Genomic DNA, 22948 nt, shown 5'->3' on the forward strand with positions numbered 1-22948 from the left:
CTTCATTGTGACCGAATGCAACATAGTTAGAAGGAGCTTGCCAGCATCCTCTGCTCGTGATGGGGGATCCTTTTGCCTGTATATCTGAGCCCAGTGTCTTTTTTTGTACTCTCTCTCTCTCTCTCTCTCTTCAGCTCTCTATCTCCCCCCCTTCTCTCCCCCCCCCCATTTGCACTTGTTTTTCACTGACATCGTGGCCTTCTAGCTGACCTGAGTCAGCTACCAGTTCTAAATCCATTAAAATCTGTGGCTGCACTGTGAGGTGTTGGGAGAGTGAGAATGGAAGAAGCATTTTCAGATAAGAATAATAGACCTGTCTGTCAGGATCACTTGTCCAACAAAAGATAAAAGTAACAGCTCATGGAGTACTTTGTTATGTGTATGTATAATACATTTATAAATCTCTTCTTACCCTCTTATCAGAAAGAGCTTGAGCTGCAAACGCTTCCTCTCAGGGCAGGTGTTCCCACCTGCTTCAAGGTCTGAGGCAAAGGAGCTGCTGTGACGTGGCCAAAGGAGCCATTAATGGGAAGGCTGCTTCATTTCTGCAGTGCAGTTTTAGGTGCACACACCTAATATATTTTAAAGAGTTATGTCATTCATTTAAAGAGTTAAGTTCATTTATTGCAGTGCTGCCCCTGAGCAGAAGAGATTTGTCCCTCTTTTTGTTCTCTTCATTTCAGGATACATGAGAGAAAAAACAGAGGGAAGGGAAAGGTTTGCCTCTTGGTCGCACAGCTCTCTCCTCATCGCCTTCAACTGCATCCTCACCTGCTTTCCATCCTTGCAATACAATGCAGGTTGCGGCTTCTTGCTCATGTCCCCCACCCCCTGGCAAGACATAGGTCAGGACATGGAAGGAAATCTCACCATGCTAGAATCCATCCTGACTCACCTAATGGCAGTGGCCGGAGTGGCCCCAAACAGAATAAACCCCCATTTGGCAAAGAGACTGCAACGTTCCCTGGCATGGATGTCCCATGATGGAGAAGATGTAAAACGAAAAGTCCGCAGGACCCAAGTTTCCAGGTTATTGTGTTTCTGAAGCCGATTCCCCTGTTTCATTTTAAGTCCTAAGAACTTAACAATTCCTTCCCATTATGTGATGAGAAAACAAATGCCATTCCTGCACAACGGAGTACTTTTTAAGATCCCAGTATGTGTAGTGTAAAAAAAGAAACAAACAGAAAATGAAACAGAGTAATATTAAGTGTTCAATGGGCACCCTATATGGCAGGAATTTCTAGCATAGAGCTGAATCCAATTTTGGAAAATAGAGGAACAATGTACCATCTGTCATGGAAATATTAATTTTCAGCAAGTCAGAGCTGAGCTGCTCTATACAAGACAGTTGAACTCAACCACTCATTTCCATGTACATCTTCATTCTATATTCCAGCCTCAGAAGTCACATAAATGGCAATCTTGGCACTTGTATTGTTTTTCTGCTTGTAGAACTTAAGCAGAAATTACCATCAGGATTGACATTTGCCTTGGGTCTTCTCTTTCCAAATGGTTCTCCATACCAGACGGTGAGAACTGTTGTATTCCTCTTTCATATGCATGAGTTTCACCTTGTTGGAGGGAGAAATTATATATCACAAGAACATCCAGGGATGCCATGTAGGTCCCATTCTGCAAAAAAAAAAAGAAAAGGTATTTATATTTGAGCTTTGACTAATACATCAAGGTCATCAATTCAGAAGGAAGGCTCAGACTGAAGAGGTAGCAGAATATATTTTTTTTATTAATCTTCGGAATGCAGACCACAGCAAAACCAAATGGAATGAGTGCAAAGGAACTGGAAATGATCTGAGAGCAATAGTGCACACAGGAGAAATGTAACGTGCTCCACAATGCAAAATTAATGGTCACCTCCAAGCAATAAATATACTTGAAGTCACTTTTAAAAAGGGGAAGGGGGGAGTTTTCATTTGCCTGGGATATGGAACCAAGCATTGCAGGATTTTCAGAAGGACGCAGATTTTGAAAGCTGTACCTGTCTATCTGCTGCAACTAATTTAGAGTAGTCCCACTAAGGACTGTTGTTCAACCTTCAGCTTCAGAAGACTGTATTTGTTTCTTGATATTGATTTATATTAATTTTTATATTACAGTACTTCAAATGGCAGAATACTAATGAGAATCTCCACAATATTAATTATCTGTTAGCTTCATTAATAGATAGATGTACTTTATATCCCTTTATCCTATGGGCTCTAAGTAGCTTTCAGCAGTTTTTTCCCCTTCTAAATGCTGATAGTTCTGTCCCCCAAAGACTAATACATTTTATACACAGTCCAGTATATTGTGCATACAGGCAACACACAAATGCTAAAGAAGTTAGCATTAGCAGCATGATGATGCAATAAGCTTGAGTCTACTATTTTAAAAATACCTGCCTACCTAGGCTCTTAGAATTCCATCATGGCTATTACTTTTTACTTTTGAAAACACTTTGAAAAACAAAAACTTGCAAGGGGGTTAGCACAGAAACTGCTGGGTCTACTATTCTGAAATCTGTCAACATTAATCCCCTGGGGGGAGCTACTATGTCTTCAGGTTTCATGCACCTATGTGAACAACACTCTAGAGTCCTGCCTGTTTTTGCTTTCCAACATATGTCAATGCAAGGAGTAAAGCATCGGTTTTCCAAATATGGCTTCTGATTATTAGACGAGCAACAACCCCAAAGCCCTCCATATTGGACAGTGGCACAATTCTTTGCATCACAGCGAGCCCTGATGCAAAGTGGGGGGGGGGCAGGGGTACCAAGAACATAAGAAAAGCTCTGCAGTATCAGCCAAAGGCCCTACCAAGGCCAGTATCCTGTATCCCACAGTGACCAAACATTGCCGGAATATATGGTGATGGGTTGGATGCAGATGGACCCTAGCTAAGTGGCAGAGCCCATAATTTGCATGCAGAATGTCCCATTTTTGGTCCTTAGCATCTCCACTTAAAATGATAGGTCGTATGTGATAGGGCTTCCCCAAGACGATGGAGAGACATTGCTGGTCAGAACAGACTGTTGGACAAACAGCCTGATCTAAAATAATGCAGATTCCCTGCATTCCAAGATGGCTCAATTCAGTGTATGGCAGCTTCATATAACATGTTTTCACAATGCTCTGTGGACAAATGGCACCACTCAGAACTTACCTGAGTGCTCTTATAATCTTGAAGACCTCCTTCAGCTGTGGAGTCACAGGATCCACTTACCCCCTATTAGTGCTGGAAAAGACCTCACACGTGTTGTTTGGTGTATGTGTGTGTGTGTTTTCCCTTTCTGTCTGAATTCACCCAAAGCCTGGCACTGAGGGATTCAAGTGTCTGGAAAGCAAGCCTTATGAGGAACAACAGTTCTTGAACTGTTTGCCTAATTGAATTCAATCCATTGCTCAGCTGCACACTGATGCGTGTGGGTTTGTTTGCTCTTTATATTGCAAAAAATATCTGATAAATCATCATCATCATCAGCGAAGTCAAAGGAAAACAATCAGTGGCAGCATATAGTCCAAACTGTGGCAGGTATCCCCAGGTGTCAGGTGTCATTGCTGTTGTCCCACATGCTTCAATTAAATATCAAGTCTCTTTCCCCATTAATATGTGCTGCCTGATCTGCAAACACAGTCACATCTGTTAGGCTTTATTTCAGGAATGTGATAAATAAACCAAATGCTAATGAAAAACCTGTGTATGTTTTTCTGCTAAACCATTCACATGTAAGAATTCTCAGATTTATATAATATCCAGTGATTAATAGCATCTTTTCCTTTGTTATGTGCCTCTTTGTCAAATCAAAGCTCTTACATTACTTGCTTGTCGCTGGTAGGAGGGAATGAGGGATGCACTGAATTGAACCTCCTTTCAGTTAGGCCACATATACACTAAAGACTGAAAGAAGTATAGTATTAATTTTCTCTTCCCAGGGAAGCTTGGGAGATGTAGTTCTGTGGACTAAGGATATTTCACAGATAATTCTTATCATTCTCACCAGGGTCCCCCCCCCCAAGTCCTACTATATCAATTGTTTTTATTTAAGATGCCAGGGCAGAGAGACAGGGCAGAGAGGGACATTACCATGTACACAGCCACCCGTCAGCTGCACCACTGTGCTTATTAGGAGGGAGAGGTCAGCACAGTGAACACACGGCAGCAGAACCTATCAGCCGCTTCTGCCTCTGGGCTTCCACTGCACTGACCTCCTAGCCATCTCATCCTCTCCTTTCCAGTAAGCACAGCAACATGGTTGACTAGGGGTTAGGTGTGCGGCACAACTCCTCTCCACCAGCTGCCTCTGGTCCTGAGACTTTCTGCATGTTGTTATGCAGTGCTGCAAGCCCTAACTTTCAAGATCCTGTAAACCAACACTAAAAAATAAACAAACAAAAAGAGCAGATAATGATATTTAACCAACAAACAATGTTTAGATCAAGCACAGCATAATAGAGAGAATATATATAATCTACAAAACAGGGGCTTTATAAAAACAACCAGAAAGATGCTAGCCCTATTCTGGTGTTCATCCTCTGGGTTACATCGCTATTTGCAGTGTCACCCTCCCCTGCGCAGCAGGTATAGCTAAAGTGTGATAAAGAAACTCAGGCAGACACAGAACTGGCAACAATTTTTAAAATTAAAAATGGCAACAATTTTATTGATTACAGATGTAGATAGAATTTTGGCTCAGGCATTTTCTAGCTTCCTGCTGGAGGGCTGAAACGTAGGGTTATTATTATTATTATTATTATTATTATTATTATTATTATTATTATTATTATTATGCCAAGGATTAGGACCTCCCTGTGATGCCAATCTACCAGTCCTAAGACTGTCACTGGAAGTTGTATGGCCTCCATTTGGCTTCTGGACAGAGACTTCCATTGAGACCCCTCTAAGCAGTGACTACACTGCTGGTTCATGACAGGATGAGGCACCACTTCACTCAAAAGCTTAATGACTAGGATTCCACTTAGTGCCTCAACCACCAAAAGTTGTGCCATTTTGCTATGTGTAAACCAAAACCTTCAATTTGTCTGCAGGCAAAGTCCTTCCTGGCCACCACTGGCCACCATAGCAAGGATAGGCAATAAAGGAAGCAAAAACATGGTTAAAGAAGGAACCTAGGAAGCAAAATAGGGTTAAATTTTATAACAAAAGCCTTGACCTTGAATGCAATAAAAGGCTAATGATGCACAATTACAGGCACATGAAAGGGAGGGAGTCAGGCGCAGATGGCTTTTATTCATTGCTGGTTGACCGCTATGGCCATAGCCAATATGCAGTCCACCAGTGAGGCTCTATTCACTGGTGGGCTCCTGGTTGGCTCCACCCCATCACTATATAGAACCCTAATTTCCAAGGCTTTCACACTGCACAGAGAGCCAACACAAGTAGAGCTGGCCCCCTGCTGCAGATAGTCACCCTTTAATTCATGGAAGGTGATGGAAAGATGATGAGAGACAAAGCTGTCACCCTTGCCTTCCCACTCTTCTATACTGGTTGAACCCAGAAGATGAACATCTCAAAAGAGCTCAGAGCTATTCTATTCAGACAGATCATGTCTATTCAGTTTTGTACATATTTGAGAGGTGAGGAAGGAAACACTTGTTCCATTTTGATTACAGAGAATGTGGCACAATGTACAATATTTATAAAGGTGAATTCAGAAGTCACAGAAGATTTCTTACTTGCTGTCATGCTCTTTATTCATGACTGTTTGCTCCTGTTCCTTTACAAACTATATTTTAACCGCTAAAAGTATATAAAAATTCCAACCTCAGGTTCTTTCCTTTTTTAAAAAAAATAATCCCAAAAGTATTCAGAAGAACACTTTGTTTCATGCTGTAGTTGCTTCTATTGAATATTTCACTCTGGCAGTAAAAGTAATATTTCATATTTCCCTGGGCATCTTTGTAAAAGTCCTGTAAAAAAAGAAAATTAGAAAAATATTGCACAAATTCTCCTGCAATGTGTTCATAGAGCAAGTTCAGTGACCGTGACACCCAACCATCAAGACTTGCATTTACAGGGGGTGGGGAGTAAAGTGAGGAAGACCCTCAATGAAACCTGCAAGGCCAACCTCTGCTTTCCCGTAATTTTAGTCGCATTAGGATGCCACTATCCTTCTTTACAAAACCCAGCAACTTAAGGGCACCAATGAATGGTAGGAAAGCCTGTAATCTGAAGATCACTGACAATGCAGGGATGTCTGAAGAAGCTATTCAGATGTTCTAACCACTACACCAGACTGGTTTCCCTCCCAATGCCTCCCCCAGTTCCAATAATTACGCTATCCAGTTACCTTCGTTCTGTTTCTTTACTCGTTACTTCTTCTCAATGCTTCTAATTGAGCCCTGGTTGGACCTCAATGAGCTCCTTTTCAGATTATCATGCACATCCATCCCTAGGCATTCTAGATTCTTCATCAACCCTTTCACCTTGCTGTTGCCCTCAGCTCTCCTCCCAGCCTTTTCCCTTAGGCCTCATATTTCCAGTCAAAGGCCATCTCTACATGGAGGGTTGGTTTACTTTATCTTGAAGCAGCTGTCCAAAAAGAAGGGGCTAGATTCACTTGATTTGTATATCATTATACAATGCATTTTCCCTGGTGGAGCTGATGGGGGAAAATTGGTACCCAGCCCTTCTGAAGAACTGAAAGAGAAAGAAATGTAGTACTTCCTGTGCCACACAGATCGTTCTTCATGATTGAGTGGTCTGTTTTGAAAGAAACTGGTACACTTGCAAGTGCCAGAGAAAATATATATACACAAAAGAGCTGTTAGTATATATAGGAAGAAAGATACAGAGAGAAATATATCACCCACCATGAATGATGAGTGGCATTTCACGCCACAAGTGACTTCGACTGAATCACTAGAACACAAAAGCAGCAGCCTGCAAGGGACTCATTAGGTGCGCAGAAAAGGAGCAGCCTTAGGTACACCAGGACAAGAAAATATGGACAGAAAGTTGACTCTTGGGGATGGAAATATGTCACCAGCTTTTAAAAGACTCATTGTGTAAACTGCTTAATTTTAACATGATCTGACAAATTTGTTACCTGCCCTTCATTGCAAAGCAATATCAGAGCGGGGAGCATAAAACACACACACATTGGTGGAGTCAATCTGGTGCTCCCCGCATTTGCACTGCACCAGCCTCCCCACAGTCTCCTTCCTTCCCATCTGGTAAGCAGCAGAGTCCCATCCAGCAACCAGCTTCTGCTCGTATTACAACCAGGAAGTTAAAACACAATCACAACAGACACCAATGCCCATCAAATGCCTAAATAAATAGATGCCCTCTTCAGCTTTCATCTAAAGGTAACAAGGGATGGAGCCATCCATATTTTAGATGGGGGAGAATTCCACAATTGGGGCACCTCCAGTGAGAAGGAGGAGGATGCCAGTCAGCATTAAATTTTAACATGCTAATTCATATTTATAGCACATTCAGAAATAGTGCCTGTAACTTTAATAGAAAACATCTCAACAAAGTGGGGAGGACTCTGAGCAGCTGACTTCTTTGCCTTCAGTCCAGCTGACTTCAGTCTGCTGTCTAGGTTGTTGTGCAAATCAGAGGCCCCTGCTCACTGGACTTGGGCAGGAAGGAAGCTGGGTATGTTTAGTCTGGAAAAGAGGTGATATGATAGCCATCTTCAAATATCTGAAGGACTGTCACATGAAAGATGGAGTAATGGATTCAAATTACAAGAAAGAAGATTCTGACTAAACATTTGGAAGATATTTCTGACTGTGGAACCGACTATCTAGGAAGGTGGTGGACTCTCCTTCACTGGATTTTTTTTAAAAGTATTTGAGGGGATAAACAGTATTTGGATTGTCATATGTCAGGGATTCTTTAACTGTGATTCCATCATTGCAAGGGGTTAGACTAGATGACCCTCAGGGTCCCTTCAAACTTTATGTTTCTATAGTTCTAGGATAGTACTTCAGATGACTTCTTCAGGAGAGGGTTGTTCTCTGACAACCCTGCAAATGAGGACTATCCTTGGTAGAACAGGACTTATGGTCATCGTACATCAGGAGATATATTAAATTTCTTGCTTCTATGCATTGGAGGAAGATAGTGTTTTGCTGAGTGCTCTTCACCTAATAAAAATACATTATGGAGTGTCGCTAGGATTTTTCCAAGGCCGGTAGCACACATTCTTCATTTCCTCAAGTGGTGAGAAATCCAGTAGTAATACTAAAAGGTTTAGTATCCTTTAGATGAGATCACACTGGAGACTTGCAGTATTTGTTTTATTTGCAAATATGCAAACTGGCCCTACTGAAATTAATCAGGCAGTAGTGGACAGCTTGATGGAATAGTACAGTGAGTTCAGCATGGTGCAAATGCGCCAGCAGGAACACTGCATTGGCTTTGCTGGTGTCTTTGCACTGTGCCAACCTTGCAGCCACCTCGCCCCTTTCCCTTCAACACCCCAGTTTGTAGCAGCAGCAGCTCAGTCAGAGGGTGATCAAGTGAGCAGCACTTCTGTGCCATCTACTACTCATGCAGAATCCTAGTGGCAGGTAGAAGAGCTTCTGTTTATTCCCACATTGGCTTCCTTAAGAGAGCTCCTGCATTCTTTTTTTTTTTTAAAAAAGATTTTTTATTGCGTTTCTTTTCATAGATTAACAAATTTGTTTACATGGCAACATACAAGAAACATTTTTTATATATATATATATTTTATATATATATTTATATATATATATATATAAGGAAAAATAAAAACAAGAAAAAATGTTATGAAACTTTCCTTAACATCTTTCAGCAATTCACTTTTGGACCTCCTCGCATCCTCTCAGCATTGCATTCATTGTTCTAGCCAGTTCAGCAATTTGTTATCTTGTTTCCCATCTTATTATACCTTTAAATGTATTATGTTACCAATTTCAAAAAATTGTAATTTAGTTTTGACATTCTTAATAAACATAATAATTTGTTTCAAATATTTCTCGTTTTTTCTATCAATACTTGCTTTATCATTTCTTAAAATAAATTGCGGAAACATAACATTTCTTAATCGTGCGCTATCTTAACATTCAAACAACTTATAATGTTTTTGCAAATAGTCCTTAAATTTTTTCCAGTCCTCCTCCATAGTTTCTTCGCTCAGATCTCGGATTCTGCCAGTCATTTCTGCCAACTCCATATAGTCCATCAACTGCGTCTGCCAGTCCTCCAGTGTGGGTAAATCTGGTGTTTTCCAGAACTTAGCGATGAGAATCCTAGCTGCTGTGGTTGCATACATAAACAAGGTTCTGTCCTTCTTTGGCACCTTCCGGTCCACCATGCCCAAGAGAAAGGCCTCTGGTTTCTTAGAGAAGGTATATCTAAATACCTTTTTCAGCTCATTATGTATGATTTCCCAAAAGGCCTTTACTTTCGGGCAGGTCCACCAGAGGTGGAAGAATGTCCCTTCTGCCTCCTTGCATTTCCAACACTTATTATCAGACAGATGATATATTTTAGCCAGCTTGACTGGAGTCATGTACCACCGGTATACCATTTTCATAATGTTCTCTTTCAAGGCACTACATGCCGTGAATTTCATACCGGTGTTCCATAACCTTTCCCAGTCTTCAGACATAATGTTGTGTCCCACATCCTGTGCCCATTTTATCATAGCAGATTTAACTGTCTCATCCTGCGTGTTCCATTTAAGCAGCAAGTCATACATCCTCGAAAGTACCTTAGTCTTTGGTTCTAGCAGCTCCGTCTCCAGTTTCGATTTCTCCAACTGGAAACCCACTTTTCTGTCCATTTTAAATACCTCTTGAATTTGAGCATAATGTAGCCAATCTCGCACCTTACCTTTTAATTTGTCCTGGCTTTGGAGCTTCCAGTTATCTCCAACTCTTTCAATCAGTTCCCAATACTTTGGCCAGTAGGCCTCCATATTGGGCTTTTTTTTAGAAATCTTGGCTTCCACAGGTGATAGCCACCTCGGGGTCTTGCTTTCTAATAAATCCTTGTACTTCATCCAGACGGCAAAAATTGATTTTCTGACAATATGATTTTTAAACAATTTATGGACCTTCGCCTTGTCATACCACAAGTATGCATGCCAACCATACACATTATCAAACCCTTCCAGATCTAGGACATCGGTGTTTTCCAACAGGAACCAATCCTTCAACCAGCAGAAGGCTGCAGCTTCATAGTACAACCTTAGGTCCGGCAGGGCAAACCCCCCTCTTTCTTTTGAGTCGGTTAGTATTTTAAATTTTATTCGGGGCTTTTTGCCCTGCCAGACAAACTTAGAAATATCCTTCTGCCATTTTCCAAAACATTCCATTCTGTCCACGACCTGAAGGGTCTGAAATAAAAATAGCATTTTAGGCAAAACACACATCTTTATAGCTGCGATTCGGCCTGACAAGGTAAGTTTCAATCTTGACCAAATATCCAAGTCTTTTTTAATTTCCAACCAACATTTTTCATAGTTATCTTTAAAAAGGTTTAAATTTTTAGTGGACAAGTATACCCCCAGGTATTTCACTTTTTTAACCACACTTAGCTCTGTCTCTTTCTGATACTCCTCTATCTCTGTAGGTGTCAGATTTTTGACCAAAACCTTAGTTTTTTGTTTGTTTAACTTAAATCCCGCCACCCGTCCAAACTCCAAAATAAGTTCCAGAACTCTTTTTGTACTAGATACTGGCTCCTGTACTGTCAAGACTAGGTCATCTGCAAAGGCTTTCAGTTTGTATTGTTTCGCTCCGACCTCTATACCTTGAACCAGCTGGTCCTCCCTAATCATATTCGGCAATACCTCCAGAACAGAAATAAATAGCAGAGGGGATAAAGGGCACCCCTGTCGTGTCCCTTTTTCAATTCGAAGTTCCTCCGATACCACATTGTTCACTATCAGTTTAGCTTTTTGTTCTGAATAGATTGCTTCTAATCCATTTTCAAACCCCCGTCCCACTCCCATCCCTTTCAAGTTCTTCTTCATAAACATCCAAGAAATGTTGTCAAATGCTTTCTCCGCATCAATAAAGATTAAGGCAGCCCTTGTATTTCTAATTCGCAACAGCTCCAAAATATCAATGATGTTCCTGGTATTGTCCGACATGTGTCTACCAGGGAGAAAGCCTGCTTGGTCCTTGTGAATTACTTCATTTAATACATTTTTAAGTCTACTTGCTAAAATGTCTGCAAAAATTTTGTAATCCACATTCAGGAGTGAGATGGGACGGTAGTTCTTAAGCTGAGTCTTTTCCCTTTCTGACTTGGGAATCAATGTGATAAATGCTTCTTTCCACGTTTCCGGTGCCTTCCTCCCCTCCATGATCTGGTTACAAACCTCCAACAACGGTTGTATCAAGAAATCCTTCAAAGTTTTATAATATTTGGAGGTGAGTCCATCCGGGCCTGGAGATTTGCCCAGCTGCATGTTTTGGATGGCACCTTCAATTTCCTGTTGAGTTATTTTGCTGTTAAGAATTGATCTTTTATCTTGACTTATTTTAGGTAGTCCATTTGTTTCCAAAAATTGGTCCATTTCCGATTCTTTCTGAGGCCCCTGTGCGTAGAGCTCTTTGAAATATCTGTGGAAGCACTTTCTTATTTCTTCTGGTTTCTGAACTATTTTTCCTTGAATCTCCAGATTTGTAACCGTATTTAACTTTTGTCTTTTTTTCAGCTGCCAAGCCAGCAACTTTCCACATTTATTTGCTGATTCAAACGATCTCTGCTTCATTTGTTTGATTTTCCACTCAATCTCTTGATTGATCAGTTTCGAATATTGTGCTTGATGAAATTTGATCTCTCTTAGCACCTCTTTAGATTTCGGTTTGATTCTCAATTTTTTCTCTCCTTCACTTATTTTCTCTAAAATTTTTTCTTTTTTTCCATTCCAATATTTTCTTTTTATCGAATTCTGTTGAATCAGAAACCCTCTCATTACAGCTTTACTTGCATCCCAGATTGTTCTTTTCTCCACCGTAGTGTTCAAATTTATTTCAAAGTAGTCCTTTAGTGTTTTTTGGGCCTTCTTCACAATCTCTTGATCTCTTAGCAAGGTGTCATTCATTCTCCATCTGAAGGATCCAGTTGGGAAAAGTCTCAGTTCCATTTTTATGGCATTGTGGTCGGAGCAGGTTTTTGGGCAGATTTCCACTTTTCTCGTTTTCGGAGCCAGCCCTCTAGATGTCCAAATTTGGTCGATTCGTGTCCATGACAAGTGGGCATCAGAAAAGAAAGTTCCTTCTTTACCCAAAGGATTCTTTGTCCTCCAAATGTCGATCAAGTCCATATTGTCTGTCATTTCAAAGAAAGTTTTAGGGAGTCTGCCGTCTGTTGTTAAGTTTTGATTTTGGGATTTATCCATATTTGTAGACACCACCCCATTCATATCTCCCATCACAATAATATTAGCATAGTCCAAATAGTCCATCATTGTCTCATGCAGCTTCTTGTAGAATTCTGATTTTCCATCATTTGGCGCGTAGATTCCTAATATCAAAATCTTTTCCCCTTGTGTTTGAATTTCAATTGCGAGAATTCTTCCATGATCATCTTTAAATAAAAATTTTGGCGACAGGTTCTCCTTTGCATAAATTACAACACCTCTTTTTTTAACTTTGTCTGATGAGATAAATTCTTGGCCAAGTCTTTTATTAATTAATACTTTCCTGTGGAGCCTAGTCACATGTGTTTCTTGCAAACATATTACATCCAATTGTTCTTTTTTTAGGATATGAAATATCCTTCTCCTTTTTTCCGGAGAATTCCCGCCATTTATATTCCAACTAAGTAGCTGCAGAGACATCCTGTTCTATTTAAGATGTTCTTAAGATGGGGTGTCTTCCTTTTGTTCAGATCCCGAAGGTATAGGCGTTGGCCCACTTCCGGGCGGTGCTGGTGCTGGTAAAACTGGAAACCAATCCGCTCCTTTTTGGAGATCTTCTCCGTGGTCGTGAAGGAACCTTTGGTTATCTTCAGGTGTTCTTATTTTAACCTTCCTTTCTTTGTAGGTGAAGGATAATCCCTGTGGAAACTCCCACCTATAGGGGATTGCGTTGTGTCTCAGCAATTTTGCTAATTCTGTATAGGTGGCTCTAAGGTCCAGCAGCTGCCTCGGGATATCTCTGTAAATTTCCACTCTTTTGTCTTGTATTTCAATTGCTTTTTTGAAGTGAAGGCCTAGGATCTTGTCTCTCTCTTCCTTTGTTCTTAAAATTATCAAGCAGTCTCTGGATCTGTCTTTCCTTACCAGTCTTCCCAATCTATATGCCGAGACAATCCTAAAATCCGTGTCTTCCTTTAAACCCCAGAACTTCGAGAATTCCTGTGTTAAGTATCCAATCAAATCTCCTTGCTCGAGTTCTGGAATACCTCTCAATTTGATGTTGCTCTCACGATTTTTCAGTTCCACCATTGACAGATAGACTTGTTGTTCACCCACCTGTTTGTGCAGGGGCCTAACTTCTCCTTTTATTTCTTCAACCTCTTTTTGTAGGACTCCCACTTTCTGGATTGCTTCTCCAGCTAATTCTCGATTTTCCGCTGTTGCTCCTTGCAATTTCTCTATGGCTTGCGTGTGCTGGGAAACTTGGTCAGTCAGTTTTTGGATCGAGGAAGTTGCTTTATCTATCTTCACAGACTGATCGTCCACCTTCTGATTTAAACTTGATAGTTGCTCCAATATTTGTTTTAATAGTGTGTCTGACCCACCTGCTGCCATATCTTCCTCAGTGGACTTCTCAGTTATTTCCCCTTGTTCTCTATGAGACACCAGTACAGCTGGAACCGACGAACGGCGTCCTTGGGTCAATGTTGTTTGTACAAATTGTGCTGGTCTTCTTTCCTTTTCCTTTTCTTTTTCCTTAGCCTCTTTGGTTTCCTTTGCTTTAGACGCTCTTGTTCTCCCTGCACCACTCATTACACATCTGTCAATGTTCAAGGTCAAATTGTCTATTGTTCCATGGGAAAGACAAATTCAGGAGTAAACAGCCAGTGAGATGGAATTCAAAACAAAAGTCAGTTCCCAGGATTTTGTAATCCGAAAGCCCTGTAGGGGGAGTGCCACCCGATTTCAAAGACAAGGAAGGAAGTAATCCGCCATTGAAGTTCCAAATTGTTTCAAAACAGTAAATTCGTTAATCCAAAAGTCCCTTCATAAATTCAAGATCTCCCAAAGCACCTTTTATAAATCGACAAAGTTTCACGAAAGGTGCTTGTAACAGTATCCCAATCAGTCTTTTCTGCTCAAATATAACAATTACTTTCTAGCACAGTTTGCAACTGTTTCCGCAGTTTGACACAGTCTCTCTCTCTGGCAGCCCGACAATCTGGCTCTTTAAAAATACAGCCCAAAGAAGAAAAAAGATAGGAGGAAAGTCACCATCTACTGCTTCTTTTAGTCAATGTCCATTTCCACCTTAAGCTCAATAAAATAGGCAAGTTTTATAGCACGAAAAAGTTTAAGCTTCCCAAAGTCCCGTTTCAAATGCTTCCGTTTCTAAAAGCTTTGCTTTGATCTTGTCAGCAATGTCGGAAGACGGACTTCCCTTTTCTCGTCTCCCGCTTTCAGCCAAATTAACCGAATTTCTTTGCCAAATTTTAAACCCCTTTACTCACGGGTATGTTGCTTGCAGTTTAGCGTTGATTTTAGGAAGAAGGATCAGCGCTCATCTGTAACAGCCGCGCGGCTTCGCTTCCGCGGAAAGAGCGATGAACTCACAGCACCGCTACCCCTCCTTCACTCCGGGTCTCCTTACGGGGTCCCTTCTGTGCTTTCGGAGCAGCTTCTGGTGCCCGCCGAGTCCCACGGCCACGGGCTCACTCTACCCGTGGTTTATCTTGATGGGTCGTCGCTATGCCGCAGCGAACGACCCTTTTCCGCGGAGCCCCTCTTCAGAGCCCGAAGAGGACCGCCATTACAGTTTCGCGCCGCCCCCGGAAGTCGAGAGCTCCTGCATTCTTGAGATGTTTAATCTCTGGCCAAATCACAGCTTGCTCATTCTCTTTTTCTGCCTCCCAGTTCAAGCTGCAAACTACCTCTAAACTACTTACCTGCCTTTCCCCTCACCTGTAGGGTGTCTCCTTCCAAAGGCTGGGGAGAGAGATTTCCCTTTCAGGAAGGAACATTTAGCATACTTTGATCCAGTCCCTGATTAACTATGAAGGGAAACATCAACCAGTCAGCTTCACAAAGGTTGGTCCCTCAGCATACAAATCAGGATCTATTTAATAGAACCACACTTATCAAAATACTTCCATTTTCTTTTGAAGAGACAGCTTCCCCCAATTATATTATGGTGATTTCTCAGCCCATTTATTATTGTCATTTAGATTTTAGAAATGGAAAACACATCAACCTACAATTCAACCATTTCTGTAAAAAGATGATGCCGTCGAGAAGGAAATAGTGTTAGTGCTCCCTCTAGTGAACTGTGCCTGGGCACAGAACTGTTGTCATTGTTCATGATATTCAAGTGTGCTTTTTTATTAACCCAAAGTTTGTTTGTTTTTTATCTTGGTGAATACAGTCATTATGGGGAGAGAATATTTCCAATATCCAGAGAAACTTAGGTCTCATTGGGGTGATGTGAACACATTTTCTATGTTTCTAGAAGATATTGCCCTTTTCCATTCATAAAGGTATAGCCTGAAAGCTCATGAGGCAGCCACCTTGGTGGAACTAAATGGGTCCTGGGTCTTCTCGGTGTTTGGATAGAAGACCTCCTGGGAATCTCATATATGGCCCTTTCAGTCCCACAAAGGGAGAAAGGCAGGACATGCATGTTCATAATAAATATATAAAACCAACTGAGCCACCAAATAGCTCCACAGCCTTGGCATGATGGGAAGCAGTGATCAGCCCACCTGTCCTGGGCTTTATTTAGAATTGTGTCTGGCTACATGGAGGACTGATAAAGAGGTGATTTTTTTTAAAGCACTTTGTATGATCAAGCTGCTATGGAAAGTGTGCACTTTAAGGGCCTCTATAAATACTTTATGCACTTGATAGTATAGATTTATTAATTGCTATGGGCCAGAATCAGCTAAGTTGTTGCACTAGAAAAAGCCAGTGCAATGAGTCCTGCTAGTACAATGGGACTTGCCCCTCTTCTCCCCCCCCCCCACACACTCCTGCATCCTGCCCAAATCTCCTCAGCAGAACCCCCAGAACAGCACATGGTAGAGGTGGAGGGGAAGGGGAGATCATTCTACCTGGCAAGTAGAAATGATTGTGCTGATGGAACAATTGGTTTACTGCTGTGCTGAATTCCATCCCATGTAATATATGATCAGTGATACGCTTTCATGATCAATAGTTCATTTCATGATGGCTTTAAAATGTTCTGATGTTCTGATAATCAAACAGAGTGATTGGTTGGATTGCTGTACTTGAAATGATTTAGTATTTGGCTCTTATTGTAATGATGTATTCATTAGCATTTTGGGGAGTTGCTTTCAGCATATTTAAATAAATAAACTGAACTATTTCCCCTAAATAAAAAAATTTTTTCCAGTAGCACCTTAAAGACCAACTAAGTTAGTTCTTGGTATGAGCTTTCGTGTGCATGCACACTTCTTCAGATACAAAGTGTGCATGCACACGAAAGCTCATACCAAGAACTAACTTAGTTGGTCTTTAAGGTGCTACTGGAAAAAAAAATTTTATTTTGACTATGGCAGACCAACACGGCTACCTATCTACTACTATTTCCCCTAAAGCAGGGATGAGGAATCTTTGGCCTTCCAGGTGTTTCTGGAATACAACTCCCATCATCCCTGATCGTGGGCCATGCTTACAGGGACTGATAGGAGTTGGAGTCCAGAAACATCTGGAAGGCCGTAGCTTCCTCATCTCTACTGTAAACATCAGAAAATAACTAGGTGTCCGTCCCCCCCTCAGTCTAGTTACAATCCCTTTTCAAGCTCCACTCCATTGAAAGAATGGCATGACATGGTCTGATTCCTTTCTTCAAATTCTCCTATTAATCGCTATCATTGACCACCCACCTCTGAAACCATCTTACCTGGCTGTTTGTCTGTAACACTAGTAGCAGTAGCAGCACCAGAAGAACTCTCTCCCTTTCCCTTACCTGGATGGTTGATGCTGAGATGGAAACAGAGGCAGCATCCCTCCCTCTCTCCCTGCCACCTGAGTTAGTTCAGTGATGACCTATCTGCCAGGGATGGAGGGAAAGGCTTACCTGCTTGCTCTCCACAACCACAGACACTGCAATTCCATAAGGTTAATAGTGAAGTGGAGCTCTGGGTGATTCTGCATGGATAAAAGTAAGTACGTCTTCACACACAGCACATTGTTAAACTATGGAACTTCCTCCCATGAGGCAGTGATGGCCACCAACTTGGGTGGCTTTAGAAGAGGACTGGAAAAATTCATGGAGGACAAGGCTTTCAATGGCTCGTAGCCACAGTCTGGGCTGTGCTCTGGCTCCATGGTCAGAGGCAGTAACGCTTCTGAATAGCAATTGTTCTCTGTTCAGACCAGGTCTCTCCATGGTTTTAAGTTTGGTAATGAGTTGCAATTCAGCAGCTCATTACCAAACTTATTACCAAATAACTCATTACCAAACTTAAAACTTAAAACCATGGAGAGACCTGGTCTGAACAGAGACATTGGATTCTTATCTCATTATACATGACTAAGCCATTTCCCACCTTCTCACCCCTTGCCTTTTCCTGTAAGACCTATTACAGTCGTTAAGAGCCGTCAACAGGCTCATCTCAGCTATCTGCCAATCTCCCATTCCCACCACCCTTCTGACTAATACCCCTCCCCACCTTCTCACTATATAGAAGGATCTGGCAACTTCTGTTTCAGTGTATCTGAAGAAGTGTGCATGCACACGAAAGCTCATACCAAGAACTAACTTAGTTGGTCTTTAAGGTGCTACTGGAAGGAATTTTTTTATTTTGACTATGGCAGACCAACACGGCTACCTATCTGTAACTATGACCTCTTTGGGTTCATCTCATGTGAAGAAAGGGTCAAGGGTTGAATGAATAAATTAGTATATTAGTTGGTGTTGAGTAGGATGGAGTTCTTCTGTGGCTCAGATTACAATGTGAGCCAAACTGTTGAGTGTCATATACTTCTCACCTCAGATTGAAAGCAAGCACCACAAGGAACCTTGAATGTTGAGCAGAGCTCTGGTTGGAGATATTCAGTGACTCAGCTGTTTGCATCCCTTTTGCCTTCTTAAAGACGGTGTCTGCAGTATTATCATTAGCATTCAGTTTAATAACTGAAGCACAGGACTGTTGCTGAAAATAGACTCTAGTAATAAGTCCGGAACCTGTGGATACAGCTGGATGATAGATCTGTCAATGTTTATTAGCTGTTATACCTAAGTGGAACTTCAGAAGCAGTTTAGTCTAAATACTTGATGATGATTGCCGTGAAAATTTCTGAAGGCTCTTTACCAAGATTAAAAACAACACAGTCCTTGCTTGCAGACTTCCAATATAACAATCTAATCCAATCTAAAAGACATGATTGTGGCGGTATATGGGGAGGTAGCATGAAAACAATCAAATCCAGGTACTAATTCTTCTATAAATGTTTAACAAGCAACACAATGCCCACTGGGGGATGTGTCTCTCAGAGAGGAGGAGCCAAATACCACGTGTCTTGGAGACAGTCAAGATGAAGAGTTGCTGCCTTCATGGCCTCTGATGACCTACCCCAAAGTCATCTGGCTGCCTGTTGAGCACTGTCAAAATCCTGGGCTATAAAGACCTTGTTTTCTCCTCTGAACTGAGTTCCAGATGCAGCCCACAAAGATTTGCATAGCAGGGAGTACACTCCATGTGCCTGTCAAGAAAGTCGGGATGAAAGATGATGCAAAAGTCAGGTAATAATTCTGATTTCTAGTAAAGGTCTGAGAACATTTAAGGGCATTAAAAAATTGTCCAGTAGCACCTTAGAGACCAACTAAGATTGTTCTGGGTATAAGCTTCCGTGTGCATGGACACTTCTTCAGATACCAGATACCTCTCCATATCTGAAGTAGTGTGCGTGCACACAAAAGCTTATACCCAGAACAATCTTAGTTGGTCTCTAAGATGCTACTGGACAATTTTTTCATTTATTTCGACTGCGTCAGACCAACCTGAATTTAAGGGCATATTTGACCAACTCAAAACTGGAGCATTTCAAAAGCTTTCAGGGTTGATCTAACAAACCATACTGTGACACTGGAATCCAGGTTTACCCATGGAAATAAAATATTCCCCAGAAGGGCTCCTTTTGTTCTCAAGCATCGTACGCGATCAGCTGTTGTTGGCATGCAAGGCATCTGATTTCTCTGTCAGTGGACAAGGGGTGGCCACCATTCTTTCATTGTCTTGTGTTTAATTTTGTCTGGCTATTGACGCCAAACAAGAGCCCCTTGATGCTTGTAAGTGGAAAATGGATGGTGGAGCAATCTGTTTATACAACCTCATTTCACTTCAAAATGGCTCTTCAATTCTTCTCTTTTGAAATGATGTTTCTTCTATGAATACTTAGAGAACCCTATGGCTGCCCAAATGAACAATAAGGTTATTTGCTGGATCCACAGCCAAACCCTTTCAATTTCTAAATAAGGGCTTTAGGTCGATTTTTAAACAAGGGCCTTAATGTAAGGCAGCAAAATATTTAACTCAGATATGTGAGCATTGCTTTTTTATCTTGTGTCCCTACTTGTGTAGCTGCATTAATTCCTCTGATTGCTCTTCCCAGAATTGCTGTTATTGCATTTTATTGCATTATTGCTGTTGACAACCCTGAGCCTCATTTGATGGAAAAGAGGGATAAAAAGTTAAGAAACCCAAACATAAAGAAAAAATATCCCTTGTCAGTATCATTTCCCATAGACTCCCTTCTTTGACTGCTCCATGCTCCCTCAGGAAGCCTTCTCTCATTCCCACAGCAAGGCTATGTGCACCACAATAGGCCTATTTGCCTCTTGAGCAGGCATAGGCAAACTCGGCCTTCCAGATGTTTTGGGACTACAACTCCCATCATTCCTGACCACTGGTCCTGTTAGCTAGGGATGATGGGAGTTGTAATCCCAAAACATCTGGAGGGCCGAGTTTGCCTACGCCTGCTCTTGAGTTTCACCCCTTACTCAGGGGTGTAGGAAGTAACTTCTGGCAATATTCCACAATGGAAAACTTGCAATTGAATCTCATTCTACCTGAGCACATGGTGAAAGCCTAAGGAGCAGGAGAGATACAGAGGAAGACAATTGACTCTAAGAGAAATGCAGCTACAGGTCTTGACTAAGCTTGAGGATGTTTGGGCTAAGAAACTGGTGCATAAATGACTGTGGATGTCAGCAAAGTTGATGCTAGAAAGCAGGGGAAGAAGTGTGTACAACACCTTAAGGTGGCCTTCCCCAGTATGGTACCCTCCATATATTTTGTACTATAACTCCAGCTAAGATTGGACCATATCAGCTCCAGCCAAGACAGCCAGAGTGATGGGAGTTGTTAGGAGAAGAGTCCTAATGTCTCTGAGCTGCCTCTTACAGATTTGCAGCCTCAAATGTATTTTTTTTTTAATTTAAAAAAATCTATCAATTTGAGCAGACAGTTTGAAGCTTTACAGTTCATTTGTTCCATTCACATTCCACCCTAGAACTAAGTTAAATACACAATAAATCAACACAAGCCTTTTTTGTTGTTGTTTCTTCCAATTTCTCAGAAAAAGGATTACCGGCAAAGCCCTAGATTTGCCTATTTTGGTGATTGCTCAAGAATGTCTTACTTTTGTTTACAGAAGTTGTTTCATTTTTTTACTGCATGTACAATTAAATGATATTTGAATCCGGAAAAGACTCCCCCCCTTCCTCCCCCATTTGCTGTCTCAGTTGTGCATTAAAAATAGAGTGACTATGTTTCAAAAGGCTTAAAATATATATTTTCAGGAAAAGTGACAATAAGAACTGCATGACAGGTAGGGATACAGGAAGCTGTCTTATACCAAGCCTTGCCATTGGTTCATCTGGCTCAGTATTGTCTACATTGACTGGTAGTGGCTCTCCAGGATTTCAGACAGGAGTCTTCCCAGTTCTATTTGGAGATGCTGGAAATTGAAACTGGTACTTGTGCATTCAATGGCAAATGCTTTCCTACCAAGCTACAGCTCTTCCCCACAGTGAGGGGAGATAATGGTGGCTGAGCTGTTTCTAAAGTAATGCTTTGGTTGATCTTTTAAAAGACCATTCAAAATTCAGATCTTTCCTTTTTAGCTTTACTAATCACATTTACTGAACCCGTAACGTTTTATGGGAATTTTATTTTAAACTGAAAAACAGGCTAGAGTTGTCTGATACCTATAAGACGAGTGGCAGAAAACCTGCAAAAGGAACACTCTACACTGCAATCTTTTGCTGCAGGTCCCACTTTTAGATATCATGCAGATCTAATATTCACGCTATGTTTGCGCAGCTTGATTTTCACTGCGAACGATGCCTTATATTAAACTCAAATTAAACTTGCAATGCATAGTAACTTAAAACTGGCGCCGTTGTATGTTTGCTTAAAAGAAAGGTCACCCAAGAAAGTAAATAGATATCAGAAGTGAGCACTAGTCAGACCCAACGCAAATTAAGCCTTGGTCACAATTTGACAGCTGAGCTGCTACTTATTATGCTTATGGTTTCAGGAATAGACTTCCAAACATGTGGACAATGCGTGGTTGGGAACTCACGAATCAAAGAAATACTAAGCTGGACTCCTAGTGGCCAGTAAACAGGGATTCTGTGTCACTTCTACATAGCTGGGAAGTTCTGGGTGTATTCTGCAAATCAGCCCTCTTTACATACCCAGCTCTTCAGATGAGTTTAAAGATAACATTTGAATGAAGAATTTGGAATGTTGGCTTCAATACAGACTCTTTGGTGATCACTTCTTTTTTGGCGATCACTCATAGCAGAGTAAGATTGTCTTCCATAAACACGGTTTTAACAATGAATCCGTAAATGACTGTGGAAGCCAATTCTGGATCCACACATCCTTCTGCAGTGGGGACATTGGTTTCTGGGCAGGAGCTGATCACGGTGTGGATTTGCCAAGCGTGCCTTCCTCTTAGCACGTTTCTCCCTTGCGTCCTGAGTTTGAGTGTCTTCAAAGCCCATGACACCTTTGGTAAAGGCTGTTCTCCACACCCTGAATTGCAATTTACCTAACTAAGACCATAAGAAGAGCTTGTTGCATCAGGCCATGCACTGTACCACATCTGGGTTAGGATATGGACAGGGTTGCCAGAGAGTCAAGAAAATGAATATTGAAAAATCTTAAAACCCCCAATACAGCAGGGGGTAAGGGGAAAGCCCTGATGTCCACCTTCCTCTACTGCTTACTGTGTGACATACCTACATCACTATAGCAAGTTCAGGAGAGGATGGGCAATAGGACTGAGGAGGGAACATGCAGGACAATCCTCACCTACTTTATCTCCTGCTGCATTGGATTTAATGTACATGAACCTTTTTCCAGCTTTGAGTCTGGAAACCCTGTTTGTGGCCCCTGTATTGAAGCCGTGTTGCTGTCAGTGGGGCTTTCCTGAAGATAGCTGGTGGCAGGATTGTGTCTTGAGCTTATGGGGTAAGCAGTGATGGGGCTATATCTATTCCCATTGGAACAAAAGTGTGCACTTTTTGCAGAAAGAATGACTCGTCCTAATGTGCCTGCAGAAGTGATTCTCTCAATAGGCATTTGGCGGTGCGAATCGACTCTAGTTAACCTGAGAGAGGAGAGTGAGCAGCAGCTATGCCATTCACAGTCATTTCTTTTTCCTCATTGGCTTTATGTGAGAGGCTCTCTAATCTGCTGCTGCCTCTGTTTGCCTGACTCTTTAAATGGTCAGCCTAAATGAGACACAATTACGCCTAATTGGACTAGCTGGGAAATAACAGTATCGAACATAAGTTTCTCTTTCCCTCTCCCCCAGGGTGTA

General features: G+C 41.5%; 1 long non-coding RNA gene across 1 annotated transcript; it reads right to left on the bottom strand.

Moving 5' to 3' along the window:
- Positions 1–1191: 1191 nt before the first annotated feature.
- On the bottom strand, positions 1192–18814 carry LOC308589186. Its single transcript, XR_014009138.1, has 2 exons — positions 18688–18814; positions 1192–1635 (listed from the first exon to the last, which is right to left on the bottom strand). It is a non-coding gene; the product is annotated as an uncharacterized lncRNA (long non-coding RNA).
- Positions 18815–22948: the final 4134 nt, after the last annotated feature.

The sequence above is a fragment of the Podarcis bocagei genome (genome assembly GCF_964188305.1).
Source record: "Podarcis bocagei genome assembly, chromosome: 6".
NCBI classification, from domain to species: Eukaryota; Metazoa; Chordata; class Lepidosauria; order Squamata; family Lacertidae; genus Podarcis; species Podarcis bocagei.